The sequence below is a fragment of the Mobula hypostoma genome, chromosome 13, assembly GCF_963921235.1.
Source record: "Mobula hypostoma chromosome 13, sMobHyp1.1, whole genome shotgun sequence".
NCBI classification, from domain to species: Eukaryota; Metazoa; Chordata; class Chondrichthyes; order Myliobatiformes; family Myliobatidae; genus Mobula; species Mobula hypostoma.
Window position 1 is genome coordinate 51,246,373 of NC_086109.1, and position 19,189 is coordinate 51,265,561.

General features: G+C 44.8%; 1 protein-coding gene across 2 annotated transcripts in view; it reads right to left on the bottom strand.

Moving 5' to 3' along the window:
- The window catches only part of dennd2da (DENN/MADD domain containing 2Da), a 236,331-nt gene that overhangs the window by 173,739 nt on the left and 43,403 nt on the right, over positions 1-19,189 (bottom strand). The window contains exon 1 of one of the 2 annotated variants that reach the window (XM_063065683.1): positions 18,047-18,061. The exons of the other annotated variant lie outside the window; for it this stretch is intronic. The gene's annotated coding sequence lies outside the window, so the exon portion shown is untranslated. Of the gene's footprint in view, positions 1-18,046; positions 18,062-19,189 lie in introns of those variants that run through there. 2 annotated transcript variants of the gene reach the window in all.

Consider the following 19,189-nt stretch of genomic DNA (forward strand, 5'->3'; position numbering starts at 1 on the left):
TACGCCTAAACCTGAGGACGTGCAGGTTTCTAGAGCTCTTGTGGCAAGGGGATTAGGAACCAGAGTGATAGAGGTGAGGATGGGGCAGTTGATAAACAACCAGATGCAGTGTGTAATGAGACTGTGAGGAAAGACAGGCAGATGATAGAACAAAATTGTAGTCAATGGGATGAGTTAAAGTGTAACAAGGGGCCAAAATAAAAAAGGGTGTTGAACACAAGACTGAAGGTGTTATATCTGAATGCACGCTATATACAGATTTTGTAGTGCAGTTAGAGATTGGCAGGAATGATGTGGACATCTCTGAGTCATGGCTGAATGAAGAACATAGTTGAGACATTAACATCCAAGGAAAGACATTGCATCAAAAAGGCAGGCGGATAGACAAATGGGGTGTGGTGAAAAATTAAATCAAATCCTTCGAAAGAGGTGACATGGGATTAGAAGTTGTAGAATCCCTGTGGGTAGAGTTAAGAATCTGCAAGGGTAAAAAGACCCTCATGGGAGCTATATACAGGCCTCCAAATAGTAGCCAGGATGTGGGTACAAATTACAATACGAAATAGAAAGGACATGTAAAAAGAACAATGATACGATAGTCATGGGAGATTTCAATAAGCAGATAGATCAAAAAAAATCAGTTTGATTCTGTATCCCAAGAGAGGAATTTGTCGAATGCCAATGAGGTGGCTTTTTAGAGCACTAGGGGAAAGGCAGTTCAGGATTGGCTGTTGTGTAATGAACCTGATTTGATCAGGGAACTTAAGGAAAAGGAGCCCTTGGGAGGCAATGATCATAATACAATAGAATTCACCCTGCAATTTGAGGGGGAGAAGCTAAAGTCAGATGCATCAGTATTACAGTTGTGACGAGAATACACATAAAATTAAGATGTTTGCTGGCCTGGGTTAGCATCAGTGACATCTGCAAGTGGTCTGCCACCTGCCCTCAGGGGAAGGAGAGGTAAGGAACAATGGAGCAGCGTCTGGAGATGTGTAATGAAGGGACGTGGGAGAGAGAGAGCTGTCTGGAGCGGCTCCCCCTTTGAACCCTGAACTGTTTGAAGTGATGGACAGGCGATACCCCAGCAGGGGGATAAAAAGGGACCGGTTCGCTAAGACAGGACACACGCCACCTGAGGTAACGAGACCCTGGAAGCGGTGCGCCTCTCACGAGTGGGTGACAAGTACCAAACAACGGCCAGGGTGGAAAGGTACGATCAGCGGGAACCCGGTGTGTGTCCGCCCTTGCCTGGGTGCCGGGTTCACTGCAGAGGATGGACTGCATCTGGAGGAGGGGTCACAGTCGGTGACCTCAGGTGACATCACCAAGGACCTGCCCAAAAGTTGCTTGTGAGCAATCTTGCCGGTCTGTGAGTGAAGCCGTGTATGAATAGTTGTTCCTGTTCTCTCTCTCTCTCCCCGCACGTTGTCCATCACCATGGCAACGATTACTGCGAACTGAACTACTAACTGGACTGAACTTTGAGTCACTTTGAAATTTGGTCATTTACCCCTAGACAACGATAGAGCTTGATTGATGCTGTTATCTTAATTCTGTGCACGTGTGGTTATCATCGCTGAACTGTTGCATTTATTATCCTTTCGATTACTGTGTTGCTTGTTTCTTTAATAAAAACTTTCTTAGTTCTAGTACTCCAGACTCCAACTGAGTGATCCATTTCTGCTGGTTTGGCAACCCAGTTACGGGGTACGTAACATAAGTGGAGGCTCGTCCGGGATTTTGAACGCTAAATTTGGGACGGAGTAAATTGATTGGGTTAAAATTCCCGAAAGAAAGAAAAGACAAACAGCAGAAATGGAGGTTGAGGAATTTATAAAGGCACTGACCTTGGAGGCATTAGAGGATGCCAGGAAATCGGAATTGATAGCTGTGGCCAAACGGTTGAATCTTGCTAAGGTGAAGTCGACAATGAGGAGAGAGGAGATACACAGAGGTATTGTAGAGCACTATGTATCTAAAGGTGTGTTTCCCCAAGGTGAGCTGGGGGTGGTGTCTATTGAAAAACCTGCTGGAGACGCAGTACAGGTACAGCTTGAAAAACTGAGACTCGAGCACGAGTTCCGGGTACGGCAGTTAGAACACGAAGAGAAAGAGAGGGACAGACAGATGGAGAGAGAAGAGAAAGAGAGGGACAGACAGATGGAGAGAGAAGAGAAAGAGAGGGACAGACAGTTGAAGAGAGAGGAGAAACAGAGGGAAAGGGAATTTGAGCTGGAGAAGTTAAAGATAAGGGCCGAGCAGGGGCTTGTGCCGAACCAAGGTGGAGGGTTCCGGGCGACCCAGGAGGTTAGGCTGGTTCCCCCATTTGACGATACCGACGTGGATCGGTACTTCCTCCACTTCGAAAAAGTGGCTATAAGTCAGGACTGGCCGAGGGATAAGTGGGTTGTTTTACTTCAGAGTGTACTGAAAGGGAAGGCCCAAGAAGCTTACTCAGCTTTGTCCGCGGAAGATGCCCAGAGGTATGAGGTGGTGAAAGAGGCCATCCTCAGGATTTATGAGTTGGTCCCGGAGGCATACCGGCAGAGGTTCCGGAATGCGAGGAAGCAGTGGGACCGCACGTATTTGGAGTTTGCCCGTGAGATGCAAACATATTGTGAGCGTTGGTGCGCCTCGAAGGGGGTAGAGGGGGATTATGACAGACTGCTACAACTGATCCTGATTGAGCAGTTTAAAGGTTGTGTCCCTGAGGGTATGAGACCCTACCTCGATGAGAAAGAGGCAGCCACGTTAGCCGCAACTGCTAAGTTAGCGGATGAGTATGCGTTGACGCATAAAATGAAGTTTGCCCCGAGTAAAGGCTACCAGAAGGGTAGTCAGGACGGAGGGGAGAGTCCGCCGGAAAAGTCAGAAAGTACGCCGGGGACTAGTGAAAAGGATAAGGTAGACCGGGAGCAGTCTGGTAGGAAGTCTCCTGGGGTCGTCTGTTATAATTGTGGGAAAGCTGGACACTTTGCGTCCAGGTGCTTTGCCCCAAGGAAGGAGACGGGGAAAGGAAAAGCGGAAATTTGGAATGGCTGTATCGAGCTGTTAAGCGAACCGCTAGGGAAGGACAGGTCTGAAAAAGTCCAGGAAGGGCGCGAGAGGTTTATCTCGGCCGGACTGGTGTCAGTGAAGGAGGGGTTAAAACCAGTTCCAGTGCGGATCTGGAGAGACACGGGAGCGTGTCAGTCACTAATACTGAAGAGTGTATTAGAGTTTAGCTCAGAGACCCAGACTGGGGAGGTAGAGGTCAAAGGTGTTGGGGAAGGGACAGAGTCAGTCCCTTTGCACCAGATACACTTACAGAGCAACCTGGTCTCTGGACTAGTCACGGTCGGGGTGAGGTCCGAATTACCGATGAAAGACGTGGAAGTCTTGCTCGGTAATGACATCGCCGGAGGAATTGTGTTCCCCGCCGTGAGGCTGACAAGTCAGCCTGCCAGCATGGAGGCCCCGCCCGTGGACTCGCAGGTTTATCCCGTTTGCGCAGTAACTCGGCGGATGGCGAGGAAAGCTGCAGAGGCCGACATGAATTTAGCTGAAACATTTCTGCCAACCTTGTATGAGACAGGGTGTAGTGAGATAAGAGGTAGTGAGGGAGCTGGGACGGACGTAGCAGTAGCCAGGAAAGAATTTGTGCAGACGCAGGAGCGAGACGAGGGGCTGATGGTTTTTGCAGAGACAGCTCTCTCTGACACAGCTTTAACAAGGGAACTAGTAGGCTATTGTGTAGCAGAGGAAGTGCTAAGGAAGAAAGGGAAATCAAGTACAGTACCCGCAGATGAGGAGTGGGGGGTGGTGCAAAAGAGTTATGGGGATGAGGTTTTTAACATGGCCCACGAGGTACCCCCCAGTGGACATTTTGCAGTGCTGGAGGAAACAGTTGGTGGAATCATGAAAGAGATTTACCGGCTGCCCAGGGGGAAAAATGTTATTGATCATGACCGACGCGAACTGAGACAGTTACCGGCTTTTGATATGCTAACAAACCTAGTCGGTGTTAGCGTGGAAATCAATGAAGCTAGGGGCCCCCTGATAAGAGGAAAAAAACATTTTGAAAAGATTAGCATGGGATCGATCAGATGGGAGAAGGCTATTGTTTTGGCCAGGTCTACTGATAAGGTCTCTCCCTTAATCCCCGAACAAAGCGAATCTTTAGAAGAAGTAATTAAACGACTCGCGCCCGTGGGTTTGATTGTCCCGAGGAAATGCAAAGAACTGGGACGTTGGGTGATGTCTGTTACAATAGGGCGGCCTAGTAAACAACACCCATATTTTTTGAGTAATTCAGTGACTAAAGGGCTGATGAACACAGAGGTGTGTATTGGCAATTTAATACGGCTGTCTGAAGCCAGTTTGATAGTGAACCTTGAAAAAAATGAATTCGGCCACACGAGGGTCACTTACCTGGGAATTGTGGTGACACAGGGGCAGCTGGCAGTGATGCAAGCTACAGTGCAGGCTATCGCTGACCTCTCAACCCCGACAGACAAGAGGGCCCTCAGAAGGCTCTTGGAGATGGTGGGGTACTGCAGGAAGTTTTGCAATAACTCTGCGGTCAATACCCGTCCCCCTTCTACTAAGCCCTTGCGAGAGAAAACTGAGTCGGAATGGGACGACCCTTGTTGTGGTCTGGGACAAAACCAAATGAGAGGTTACATTGGTCGCAATTCATCAGTGTTTTTGGCCACTATGAAGTTTGCTGAGTTGGAGCCTGGTCTAAGGGATTATTAATAACACGTGTAAAAGGAACAGAAAATGTGATGACTGTCTGTCAAGGTGTTGACAGCTTCAAACTCACTGTGTTAGCCAAATAGCTGTTAAAGATGTATATTTGTGTATGTATCAAATAATGTATTCATGTTTGTAATTTTTACCTCCCGGTAAAAATCCTTAAAGGGGGGAAGTGTGACGAGAATACACATAAAATTAAGATGTTTGCTGGCCTGGGTTAGCATCAGTGACATCTGCAAGTGGTCTGCCACCTGCCCTCAGGGGAAGGAGAGATAAGGAACAATGGAGCAGCGACTGGAGATGTGTAATGAAGGGACGTGGGAGAGAGAGAGCTGTCTGGAGCGGCTCCCCCTTTGAACCCAGAACTGTTTGAAGTGATGGACAGGCGATACCCCAGCAGGGGGATAAAAAGGGACCGGTTCGCTAAGACAGGACACACGCCACCCGAGGTAACGAGACCCTGGAAGCGGTGCGCCTCTCGCGAGTGGGTGAGAAGTATCAAACAACGGCCAGGGTGGAAAGGTACAATCAGCGGGAACCCGGTGTGTGTCCGCCCTTGCCTGGGTGCCGGGTTCACTGCAGAGGATGGACCGCATCTGGAGGAGGGGTCACAGTCGGTGACCTCAGGTGACATCACCAAGGACCCGCCCAAAGGTTGCTTGTGAGCAATCTTGCCGGTCTGTGAGTGAAGCCGTGTATGAATAGTTGTTCCTGTTCTCTCTCTCTCTCCCCGCACGTTGTCCATCACCATGGCAACGATTACTGCGAACTGAACTACTAACTGGACTGAACTTTGAGTCACTTTAAAATTTGGTCATTTACCCCTAGACAACGATAGAGCTTGATTGATGCTGTTATCTTAATTCTGTGCACGTGTGGTTATCATCGCTGAACTGTTGCATTTATTAACCTTTCGATTACTGTGTTGCTTGTTTCTTTAATAAAAACTTTCTTAGTTCTAGTACTCCAGACTCCAACTGAGTGATCCATTTCTGCTGGTTTGGCAACCCAGTTACGGGGTACGTAACACAGTGGTGTGAAGAGAATTACAGAGGCATTAGAAAGGAGCTGTTCAAAGTTGTTTGGAAGGGGGACATGAGCAGGGATGATGGCAGAACAGCAATGACTGATGTTTCTGGGGGAAATTCTGAATGCATAAGAAAGATACATTACAAAGTTGAAGAAGTATTTCAAAAGGAGGATGAGGCAAACATGGCTGACTAAGGAACTGTTGGCCAGAGAGCACTATAGTCTACAAATCAGTGAATTGAATGAATCAAGGACAGTGGACGTAGACAGACCAATTATCTTGGTTAGAAAATAAAACATAGAAATCCTACAGCACAATACAGGCCCTTCAGCCCACAATGCCATGCCGAGCATGTACTTACTTCAGAAATTACCTAGGGTTACCAATAGCCCTCTATTTTTCTTAGCCTCATGTACCTATCCAGGAGTCTCTTAAAAGACCCTATCATATCTGCCTCCACCATTGCCAGCAGCCCATTCCACACACTCACCACTCTCTGTGTAAAAAACTTAACCCCTGACATCTCCTCTGTACATGTTTCCAAGTACTTTAAAACTGTGCCCTCTTATGTTAGTAATTTCAGCCCTGGAAAAAAGCCTCTGACTATCCACATGATCAATACCTTTCATCATCATATACTCCTCTATCAGTTCACCTCTCATCCTCAGTCGCTCCGAGGAGAAAAGGCCGAGTTTACTCAACCTATTCTCATAAGGCATGCTTCTCAATCCAGGCAACATCCTTGTAAATTTTCTCTGCACCTTTTCTATGGTTTCCACATCCTTCTTATAGTGAGGTGACCAGAACTGAGCATAGTACTCCAAGTGGGGAGTGACGAGGGTCCTATACAGCTGCAACATTACCGCTCAGCTCCTAAACTCAAACACTCGATTGATGAAGGCCAATGGACCATATTCATTCTTAACCACAGAGTCAACCTACGCAGCAGCTTTGAGTGTCCTGTGAACTCGAACCCCAAGATCCCTCTGATCCTCCACACTGCCAAGAGTCTCCATCTGCCACTTCTCAGGCCAGTTTAGCATCCTATCAATCTCCTGCTGTAACCCCTGACAGCCCTCCACACTATCCACAACACCCCCAACCTTTGTATCATCAGCAAATATACAAACCCATCCCTCTACTTCTTCATCCAGTCATTTATAAAAATCACAAAGAGTAGGGGACCCAGAACAGATCCCTGAGGCACACCACTGGTCACTGACCTTCATGCAGAATATGACCCGTCTATAACCACTCCTTGCCTTCTGTGGGCAAGCCAGCTCTGGATCCACAAAACAATATCCCCTTGGATCCCATGCCTCCTTACTTTCTCAATAAGCCTTGCATGGGGTACCTTATCAAAAGCCTTGCTGAAATCCATATACACTACATCTACTACTCTACCTTTATCAATGTGTTTAGTCACATCCTCAAAAAATTCAATTAGGTTCATAAGGCACAACCTGCCTTTGACAAAGCCATGCTAACTATTCTTAATCATATTATGCCTCTCCAAATGTTCATAAATCTTGCCTCTCAGGATCTTCTCCATCAGTTTACCAACCACTGAAGAAAGACTCACTGGCCTATAATTTCCTGGGCTATCTTTTACTCCCTTTCTTGAATAAGGAAACAACTTCCACAACCCTCCAATCCTCCAGAACCACTCCCTTCCCCATTGATGATGCAAAGATCATCGCCAGAGGCTAAGCAATCTCTTCCCTCGCTTCCCACAGTAGCCTGGGGTACATCCTATCTGTTTCCAGCAACTTATCCAACTTGATGCTTTCCAAAAGCTCCAACACATCCTCTTCCTTAATATCTACACGCTCAAGCTTTTCAGTCTGCCGTGTCATCCCTACAATTGCCATCTAAGTCATTAATATATATTGTAAACAACTGGGGTCCCAGCACTGAGCCTTGCGGTACCCCACTAGTCACTGCCTGCCATTCTGAAAAGGTCCCGTTTATTCCCACTCTTTCTTTCTTGTCTGCCAACCAATTCTCTATCCACATCGATACCATACCCCCATACCGTGTGCTTTAAGTGTGGGACCTTGTCAAAAGCCTTTTGAAAATCCAAATATACCACATCCACTGGTTCTCCCCTATCCACTCTACTAGTTACATCCTCAAAAAAATCTCTGAGATTCGTCAGACATGATTTTTCTTTCACAAATCCATGCCGACGTTAAGTTCGTCAGGAAGAGAAGCGCCACAGTTATTGATATTCCCAGTCTCTTCTTTGCGCCCAGTGATCTCATTTAGACCCTACCATAGTCTACTGGCAGCCCTTTGGTTAGCCTGGGCTTCCAACTTGGCTTGATATTGCCTCTTGGCGCTCTTAATGGCTTTCTGGAGTTCATGCCTGGATTCCGTGTAGCGACTGGTATCCCCGGACCTAAAAGCCACAGCTCTAGCCTTTAAGAGGGAGTTGACCTCATAATTCATCCAAGGTTTCTGATTAGGGAATACCCGGATTGTCTTGCGAGACATACAGTCCTCCGTGCATTTCCAAATAAAGTCCGTGACAGCTGAGGCATACTCATCGACGTTAGCTGCCGTGTCCTTGAATACTAACCAGACCACCGATTCAAAGCAGTCACGGAGGACCTCATCCATTTCCTCCGTCCAACGCGACACTACTTTGGACACCGTGACCTCCAGCTTCAGTTTCTGTTTGTAAGCCGGGAGGAGGAGTACGGCCTGATGATTCGATTTTCCGAAGTGAGGTCGTGGGACGGAACGGTAGGCATCCTTGACCGCTGTGTAGCAGTGGTGAAGTATATTCGGGCCTCTAGTGGGACAGGAGACATGTTGGTATAACTTTGGCAGCGCCTTTCTGAAGTTGGCCTGGTTAAAGTCCCCGGCTGTAATGAGCAAAGCCTCTGGATACCTGGTCTCAAGTTCACTGATGTTGGCATACAGTATATTCACAGCATACTCCACGTATGCCTGGGGGGGAATGTAGACCGCTGTCAGTATGACCAAGGTGAATTCCCATGGCAGATAGTAGGGACAACACTTCACTGACAGGCGTTCCAGGTCTGGGCTGCAGGAGCTTGTCAGTGCCAAATTTAGGGGACAGGCCATATTTCTTTAGTTTTCTTAGGAAGTAAAGGCGCTGGTGGGCCTTCTTGGCAGTGAACTCTGCTTGGTTGGACCAAGTCAGGTCATTTGTGATATTGACCCCAAGGAACTTAAAGCTTTTGACCTGTTCCACTTGCGCACCACCGATGTAAATTGGGTCATGTGGTCCGCTACTCCTTCTGAAGTCAACAACCAATTCCTTCGTCTTGCTGATGTTGAGGGATGGGTTATTGTCTTCGCACCATGCCACCAGCTTCTTAATTTCCTACAATTGTTTTGTCATCAGCAAACTTATATATTGAGTTTGATGGAAACTTGGCTACGCAATCATGGGTGTACAGTGAGTACCACAGGGGGCTGAGTACACAGCCTTGTGGGGCACCGGTGCTATGGTTACCCATAGCCCTCTATTTTTCTGAGCTCCATGTACCTATCAGGGTTTTTCCACCACAGCTGCCGGCAGCCCATTCCACGTACTCACCATCCTCTGCGTAAAAACTTACCCCTGATATTGCCTCTGTACCTGCTTCCAAGCACCTTAAAACTGTGCCCTCAGTGTTAGCCATTTCAGCCTTGGGAAAAAGCCTCTGACTATCCACATGATTAATGCTTCTCATCATCTTATACACTTCTATCAGGTCACCTCTCATCCTCCTAATGATGTCATCCAGGTAACACTGATTACCTGGATAGCCTTACAGCACCTGGTCCATAGCTCTCTGCCAGAGTGCAGGTACAGATGCTGCTCCAAAAATAATCCTATTATAGTGATAATGCCCTTTATGAGTCATAATGATTAGAAACACTTTGGACTCTTCTATCTCTAGGAGTGCCTCAGCTAAGTCCACTTAGAGTCACAGAAAACTACAGCACAGAAACAGGCCCTTTGGCCCATCTAGTTCACGTTGAACTATTTCAGCTGCTGAGTCCCATCGATCCGTACCCAGACCATAGCCCTTCATAACCCTTCCATTCATGTACCTATCCATCTTCTCGTAAACATTGAAGTCAAAACTGCATCCACCACCTGTGACCCTCTGAGTGAAGAAGTTTCCTCTCATGTTCCCCTTAAGCATTTCACATTTCACCCTTAACCATGACCTCTATTTGTACTGTCACCCATCCTCAGTAAAAAATAGTCTGCTTGCATTTACCTTATCTATACCCCTCATAATTTTGTATACCTCTATCAAATTTCCCCTCAATCTTCTATGTTCTAGAGAATAACATTCTAACCTCATAACTCAGGTCAGGTAGATGAGGTAGATAGGTGACCAAATCTGCACACAATGAATGCTCCAAATTAGGCTTCACCAATGTCTTGTAGAACTTCAACATAACATCCCAACTCCTGTACTCAATACTTTAATCTATGAAGGCCAATGTGCCAAAAGATTTCTTTATGACCCTATGTACCTGTGCTGCCACTTTGAATGAATTATGGATCTCTTTGTTCCACTGCACTCCTCTATAGACAATAGACAATAGGTACAGGAGTAGGCCATTCGGCCCTTTGAGCCAGCACCGCCATTCACTGTGATCATGGCTGATCATCCACAATCAGTATCCAGTTCCTGCCTTATCCCCATAACCTTTGATTCCGCTATCTTTAAGAGCTCTATCCATCTCTTTCTTGAAAGCATCCAGACACTTGGCCTCCACTGCCTTCTGGGGCAGAGCATTCCACATATCCACCACTCTCTGGGTGAAAATGTTTTTCCTCAACTCCGTTCTAAATGGCCTACCCCTTATTCTTAAACTGTGGCGTCTGGTTCTGGACTCACCCATCAGTGGGAACATGCTTCCTGCCTCCAGCGTGTCCAATCCCTTAATAATCTTATATGTTTCAATCAGAGCCCCTCTCATCCTTCTAAGTTCCAGTGTATACAAGCCCAGTCGCTCCAATTGTTCAACATATGACAGTCCCACCATCCCGGGAATTAACCTTGTGAACCTATGCTGCACTCCCTCAATAGTGAGAATGTCCTTCCTCAAATTTGGAGACCAAAGCTGCACACAATACTCCAGCTGTGGTCTCACCAGGGCCCTGTACAGCTACAGAAAGACCTCTTTGCTCCTATACTCAATTCCCCTTGTTATGAAGGCCAACATGACATTAGCTTTCTTCACTGCCTGCTGTACCTGCATGCTTGCTTTCAGTGACAGATGTACAAGAACACCCAGATCTCATTGTACTTCCCCTTTTCCTAATTTGACTCCATTTAGATAATAATCTGCCTCCCTGTTCTTACCACCAAAGTGGATAACCTCACATTTATCCACATTAAACTGCATCTGCCATGCATCCGCCCACTCACACAGCCTGTCCAAGTCACCCTGCATTCTCGTAACATCCTCCTCACATTTCACACTGCTACCCAGCTTTGTGTCATTTGCAAATTTGCTAATGTTACTTTTAATCCCTTCATCTAAATCATTGATGTATATTGTAAACAGCTGCGGTCCCAGCACTGAACCCTGCAGTACCCGCCTGCCATTCCGAAAGGGACCCGTTAATCGCTACTCTTTGTTTCCTGTCAGCCAGCCAATTTTCAGACCATGTCAGTACTCTGCTCCCAATACCATGTGCCCTAATTTTGCCCACTAATCTCCTATGTGGGACTTCATCAAAGGCTTTCTGAAAGTCCAGGTACACTACATCCACTGGCTCTCCCTTGTCCATTTTCATAGTTACATCCTCAAAAAATTCCAGAAAATTAGTCAAGCATGATTTCCCCTTCGTAAATCCATGCTGACTCGGACCTATCCTGTTACTGCTATCTAAATGTGTCGTAATTTTATCTTTTATAATTGACTCCAGCATCTTTCCCACCACTGATGTCAGGCTAACCGGTCTATAATTCCCTGTTTTCTCTCTCCCTCTTTTCTTGAAAAGTGGGACAACATTAGCCACCGTCCAATCCACAGGAACTGATCCTGAATCTATAGAACATTGGAAAATAATTACCAAAGCGTCCATGATTTCTAAAGCCACCTCCTTAAGTACCCTGGGATGCAGACCATCAGGTCCCAGGACTTATCAGCCTGCAGACCCAATAGTCTATCCAACACCATTTCCTGCCTAATATAAATTTCCTTCAGTTCATCCATTACCCTAGGTCCTTTGGCCACTATTATATCTGGGAGATTGTTTGTGTCTTCCCTAGTGAAGACAGATCCAAAGTACCTGTTCAACTTGTCTGCCATTTCCTTGTTCCCCATAATAAATTCACCCGTTTCTGTCTTCAAGGGCCCAATTTTGGTCTTAACTTTTTTTTTCTTTTCACATACCTAAAGAAGCTTTTACTATCCTCCTTTATATTCTTGGCTAGTTTACCTTCGTACCTCATTTTTTCTCCGCATGTTGCCTTTTTAGTTATCTTCTGTTGCTCTTTAAAAATTTCCCAATCCTCCGGCTTTCCACTCACCTTTGCTATGTTATACTTCTTCTCTTTTATTTTCATACTGCCCTTTACTTCCCTTGTCAGCCACGGCCTCCCCTTACTCTCCTTAGGATCTTTCTTCCTCTGTGCCCTACACTGTGTAAGACCTACCCTGATTGGTCGTACCTAAGTGCAACATCTCACATTTTTCTGCATTAAATACCATCTGCTACTTCTTGCCCTTTTTTCCCAGCTGGTCTAGATCCCACTGCAAGCTTAGATAGTCTTCCTTGCTATCCACTCCACCCCCAAACTTGATAACACCCAAACCTGGTGTTATCCACAAATTTGCTGATCCAGTTAATCTCATTATTATCCAGATCATTGATGTCGATGACAAACAACAATGGACCCAGCACCGATCCCTGTGACACATCACTAATTACAGGCCTCTAGTTAGACAGGCAACTATCTACTGCCACTCTCCGACTTCTCCTGCAAAGCCAATGTCTCATCCAATTTAGTACCTCATCTTGAATGCCAAGCGACTGAACCTTCTTGATCAACCTCCCATGTGGGACTTCGTTGAATGTCTTGTGGAAGTCCAGGTAGACGACATCCACTGCCTTGCCTTCATCAGCTTTCTTGGTAACTTCTTCAAAAAACTCTTTAAGATTACTTAGACATGACCTACCATGCACAAAGCCTTGATGACTATCCTAATCAGTTCATGTCTATTCAAATACTCATATCTCCAATCCCTTAGAGTGACTTCCAATAACTTTTCTACTACTGATGTCAGGCTCACTGGCCTATAATTTCATGGTTTAGTAGAGCGTTTCTTAAATAGTGGAACAACATCATCTATCCTCCAGTCTTCCAGTACTTCAGCTGTTACTAAGGATCATTTAAATATCTCTGCTAGGGCCGCTGCAATTTCTGTACGACTCCCACAGGGTCTGAGAGAACACCTTGTCAGGCCCTAGGGATTTGTCCATCCTAATTTGTCTTAAGACTGCAATCACTTCCTCCTCTGTAATCTGTATAGGGTCCATGACCTCACTGCTTCTTTGCTTCACCTTTACAGACTCTTGTGTCTGTCTCCCAAGTAAATATAGATGCAAAAAATTCCATTTAAGATCTCCCCATCTCTTTTGGCCCCAGGCATGAATTACCACCCTGATCTTCCAGAGGACTAATTTTGTCCTTTGCAATCTTTTTGTTCTTAACATCTCTGTAGAATCCCTTCGGATTTTCCTTCACTTTGTTTGCTAGAGCAACCTCATATCTTTTTTTAGCCCTCCTGATTTCTTTCTTAAGTGTTCTCTTGCATTTCTTATACACCTTAAGTACCTCATTTGTTTCTATCTGCCTATATCTGCTATGCACCTTTTTTTTTATCCTTAACCAGGGCCTCAATATCTCTCAAAAACCAAGGTTTCCTAAACCTGTTATCTTTACATTTCATTCTGACAGGTACATAAGAGCTTTGTACTCTCAAAATTTCACTCTTGAAGGCCTCCCACTTACCAAGTACACCTTTGCCAGATAACAGCCCGTCCCAAAACTCACTTACCAGATCATTTCTGATACCATCAAAATTGACCTTTCTCCAATTTAAAATCTCAACCCACAGACCAGACAAACTAATGGCATTGAGATCGCTAGATGCAGTGTTCACCTACACAAATTTCTGACACTTTCCATAATAGGAGATCTAGTAACACACTCTTTCTAACTGGGCCTTCTATGTACTGATTAAGGAAACTTTCCTGGACACATTTACTAAACTCTATCCCATCTAATGTTTTTACAGTATGGGAGCCCCAGTCAATATGTGGAAAGTTAAAATTATCTGCTTTAACAACCTTATGTTTCTTACAGAAGTCTGTGATCTCTCTGCAAATTTGTTCCTCTAATTCTCTCAGACTGTTGGGTAGTCTGTAATATAGGCCCATTAACGTGGTCATACTTTCTTATATCTCAGTTCCACCCATAACACCTCACTAGATGAGTTCTCCTGTCTGTTCTGATGGAGCCCTGCCATGAAATTTTCCCTGACTAGTAATGCCACTCCTCTCCCTTTAATCCTTCCTGTTCTATCACATCTAAAACAACAGTACCCCGGAATATTAAAACTGCCAGTCCTGCCCCTCCTGCAACCAAATCTCACTAATGGCTACAATATCATAATTCTATGTGTTGATCCATGCCCTGAGCTCATCTGCCTTTCCTACAATACTTCTTGCATTGAAATATATGCAGCTCAGGGCATTAGTTGCACCCTTCGGTTCCTGACTTTGTTTTAGGTCTTAACATCTGCCTCCACAACCATTTCACTATCTGTTCTGGCACTCTATCCCCCTGCAACTCTAGTTTAAACCCAACCCACCCCCTCCTGCCCCTTTCAGTACGAGCAAACTCTCCTGCTGGGATATTAGTCCCCTCCTTCCAGTTTAGATGCAAACCAACTCTTCTGTACAAGTCTCACCTTTGCTAGAACACAGCCCAATGATCCAAAATTCTGAAGCCCTTCATCATTCACCAACTCCTTAGTCATGTGATAAACTGTATGATCTTCCTACTTCCGGCCTCACTAACACATGGCATGGGCAGCAATCTTGAGATCACAGTCCTTTACCTTAGCACCTAACTCCCTGAACTCACCTTGCCGAAGCTTGTCCCTCGTCCTACTATGTTATTGATATAGGGACCATGCACTCTGGCTAATCACCCTCCCACTTAAGACTGCTAAGGACTTGATCCAAGATGTCCTGGACCCTGGCACCCAGGAGGCAACATACTGTCCGGGAATCTCATTTTTGTCTACAGAACCTCCTTTCTGCTCCCCTAACTAACAAATCCCCTATTACCACAGATTATCACTTCTTTCCCCCTTCCCTTCTGAGTCACAGAGCCAGACTCAGTGCCAATGACATGATCACTGTGGCTTTCCTCTGCTAGGTCATTCTCCCCAGTAGTATCCAAAGTGGTATACAGTACCTGTTATTGAGGGGGATGGTCACAGAGGTACTCTGCACTGGCTGTTTAACACCTTTTCCCTTCTTGACTATCACCTTGTTTACTGTGTCCTGCACCTTGGGTGTAATTACCTCTCTATGCATCCTGTCTATCACCCCCTCAACCTCCTGAATGATCCAGGGTTCATCCAGTTCCAGCTCCAACTCCTTATGCAGAGTGTTAGAAGTGATGGCTGGATGCCCTTCTTGCAGGTGAAGTAATCAGAGACACTGAGGGTCTCCCTGCCATCCAACATCCCTCAAGAGGAGCATTTGACTAACCTGCCTGGCATCCATACCACTTTATTTTTAAACAAATAAACTTAAAAAAAATCTACCAATAGCCTTCTCTCACTCAAGCTTCTCCTCACTGAATCCTCGAAGAGCTAAAGCCTCAAAATCCCCAATCTAACTCTGTCCATTCCAACAAAGGCCACTCCATTTGCCCCTGCCTTATTTTTATTTGCCCTTGAGAATGAATCCCAATCTCTGGCTGGTTGTTGTTCAAATGCCGAACCTCCCGAGAAATGCTACTTTTTGTAAAGCACTCACCAACTTGTGTATGTCACCTCATTCCCTATCTCTGATTGGCCACTGTTCAAGCTTGGCTGAAATGTTTCCCTCCAGAAAGATTTGCAAAAATATCCTCTATCCTGGGCAGCAGGTATTGATCAGGTATTGGGCACCAGTACTGGGTTGATGGTGACCTTAAAATCACCACAAATCTTGAAAGACTCATTCCTTTTTGGCTACGGGAATCACTAGTGTTGCTCATGGGCTCAACTGAACCTTGGAAAAAAAATCCTTTAGCCTCCATGCAATCTAGCTCACTTAGTTACATTATCACGGATGGTATAAGGAACAGGACAGGGCCTATAACTATTGGGTGTGTCATTTTCATTTAACACTATTTTATCCTTGATGTGTTTGAGTTTTGCAAAGCTATCCTTGAACACTGCTGTGGCATCATCCAGTAACTTTCTTACTTCACTTTTAGTTGACTCAAGGGATGTAGCATGCAAATAGTTACCTAATCAAGTTGTCTCAGTCAATCACAGACCCACAATGCTGGCTATCCTGTCTTTATGATATGCAAGTCCAATGTGACCTGGTTGTTGTATTTCACTGTTACAAGTGTCATTCCCACAGGAATTATTTGCTCCAGTATAAGTTCTTAGTTGGATATCTGCAGACTTCAGTTCAGTGTCTCTGAAATGCTGCTGAAACTCATTTTGTGGATTGACTGAGACAGCTGAGCCAATGTCCAATTACATTTTAATTAATTTTCTGTTTGCTTTTGGAGTAAGCCATATGCTTGTCTCTTGTTAGTTTTCACATTGTAAACTTCAAAAGGCTATACAGTTCTGTAGTTCCTTAAGGCTGTTATAAGGTAGTGATGGGGACAAGCTCCCACTATCTATTAAATGCTCCCAATAGTGTGCACCTCAAATGGCCTCTAATAACCAAGTCCAGCTCCTGGCCTTCATATGTGGCTGAGCTACTAAGCCCAGCAGAACCATTTCTACTGACAGGGTAAGGGTGGGTTACTGGCGCATTAACCAGTTGCTTTGGGCAGATGGGGCTCGTCAGCTGTGGTTGGCAGCTCATCTAGGAGAAGGAAAACTCTGATCTCAAACCTCCACTGCCTTGCAGCTGTACTTACTCATGGGGAAGGCTTCTGGAGTAATCTCTGAGGGAAAAATCCAGAGCTGGATTCCCTAAGACAGTCCTACATTGAGTTCAATGCTGACTGGCATCTCCTGCGGTGCTGCTGGTACTCTGGTCTCTGCCATTCCTTTGGGTTCAACTGTTGCGTGGAGAGGGGGTGTTTGCTACATGGGCAACAGCTTGATCTCCAGATCATACTGCCCAGGCTTGCATATCTAGACAGCTAGGATGCAGTATCTGTGGTCAACTCTGACTGACGGAGCCCCTGACCTCACCCTCATACAGACCTGTTTTCACTCTCTCACATTTTTCACCAACAACATGTAGAGTAGTGCAACTTGACTTTTTACCTTTTTCTCTTCCCTGTGCAGTCCATGTACTTTCGTCTGCCCAACATGCTCTTTGTATGTGTCTTACTTTGATGCATTTTCTGCAAGATTCACCTTTAAACCTGCTTTGGTCTGCATTTACGTGAACCCCTGCCACAATGGTAACACAAATTGCTGGTGTCTGTTTAGACAATATAACTTTGTTCACACTCACTTTCATACCTGACTGCAACTTAATTGTGCCCCTTGCTGCAGTTTCCATTGATACGGCAATTTCAACTGCTCTTTTAAATGTGCATTGTGCTTTAGTTAGGAGCTGTTCTTGAATGCTTTCTTGTAAGATCCACAATCTAAATGATCACTCAGTGTATCATTAAGCCCATCACTGAACTGACAATACTCAGACAATCTCTTCAATGCAGCCACATAAGCTGAAATGGACTCCCCTGACTTTTGATTCACTTATGAAACCTAAAGTATTCTGCAATCAACAATAGTTTCAGTTCTAAAGGTTCCTGCATTACCTTCACAATATCAGCAAAGCTCATTACGGCTGGTTTGGTTGGAGTAGTTAAACTTCTAAGCAAATTGTAGGCCTTTCTACTCAATGCACTCAGCAAAACTGGCACTCACTTCTCATTGACTATTTCATTTGTTTTAAAATACTGCTCAATTGACTTAATATACATCAACCAGTTACCTTTTGTGCAATCATACACATCTGTATTTCCAATGTAGACAGTTCTGCTTTTTAAAAGTTTATGATTATTATAACCCACTACTCACTGTTTATGAACCTGTGAATTTCGTCTGTGTTCTGTCTTTTTTTAACTTGACCCTCTTCTCCTCTTGCAAAGAACACGTGCTGCTCTGAAGAAAAAAACATGCTAACTTTTTCAAAACTCGACCATCTTGCTGCACTTCAATGAGTAGGTTGTCATCTTGGGTCTATTTTAAAACTTACTCATTGCTACTGTTGTTTTGTAACTCCAAAACATAAAACTAATTGGAAGAAAAACACAGGGAGACCGGGAGAATGTGTATGCTCCATTTCTTTGCTCTAGTGAGGCACACACTTATGATGCAATGGCATGATAACATTTGCTGTCTGTGTACTTTTACAGATAACCTGTGATGTAATTTAAACAAAGAATTCTTAATCAAACAATATATTTAGAATATTATTCAAATATTACTGAAATATTAAATACACAACAACCCTGTCCTCAACTACACTCTCCACTTAACATTCACCTCTCCTTTAGTTGAGAACATAGACATAGAACAGTATAGCAATAGTACAGACACTTCGGCACACAATATTTTTGCAACATTTTAACCTACTCCAAGATCAATAACATTCACTCCTCTATCACCCACCATTTTTCTATCAGCCATGTGCTATGGCCATGAATCTTAAATGCCTCTCCCTCCACACCTGGCAACCCATTTGACACACACACACTCTCTGTGTAATAAACCCACATCTGACATCCACCCTAGACTTTTCTTCACCTTAAAATTATACCCTCTTGTATTAGCCATTTCTAATCTGGGAAAAAGTCTCTGGGTAGTCACTCTATCAATGCCTCTTATGCATCTGTCAAGTCATCTCTCAACCTCCCTCAAGCCAAAGAGAAAAGTCCAAACTTGCTCAATGTATCCTTATAAAAAATCCTGGTAAATCTCTGCACCCTCTCTAAACCTTCCACATCCTTCCTATAATGAGGAGTGAAGAACTGAACACTAATTAATATTAATAATTTATGAATGAGTTCTTGATTAGTAAGGACATAAAAACATTATGGGGAGAAGACGTTATATGGTTAAGAGAGATAATAAATCAGCCATCATGGGCCAGATGGCCTAATTCTACTCCTCTGTCTTATGGTCTTTCTAAAATGCTTCATCTATTTCAATCTGTCTCTG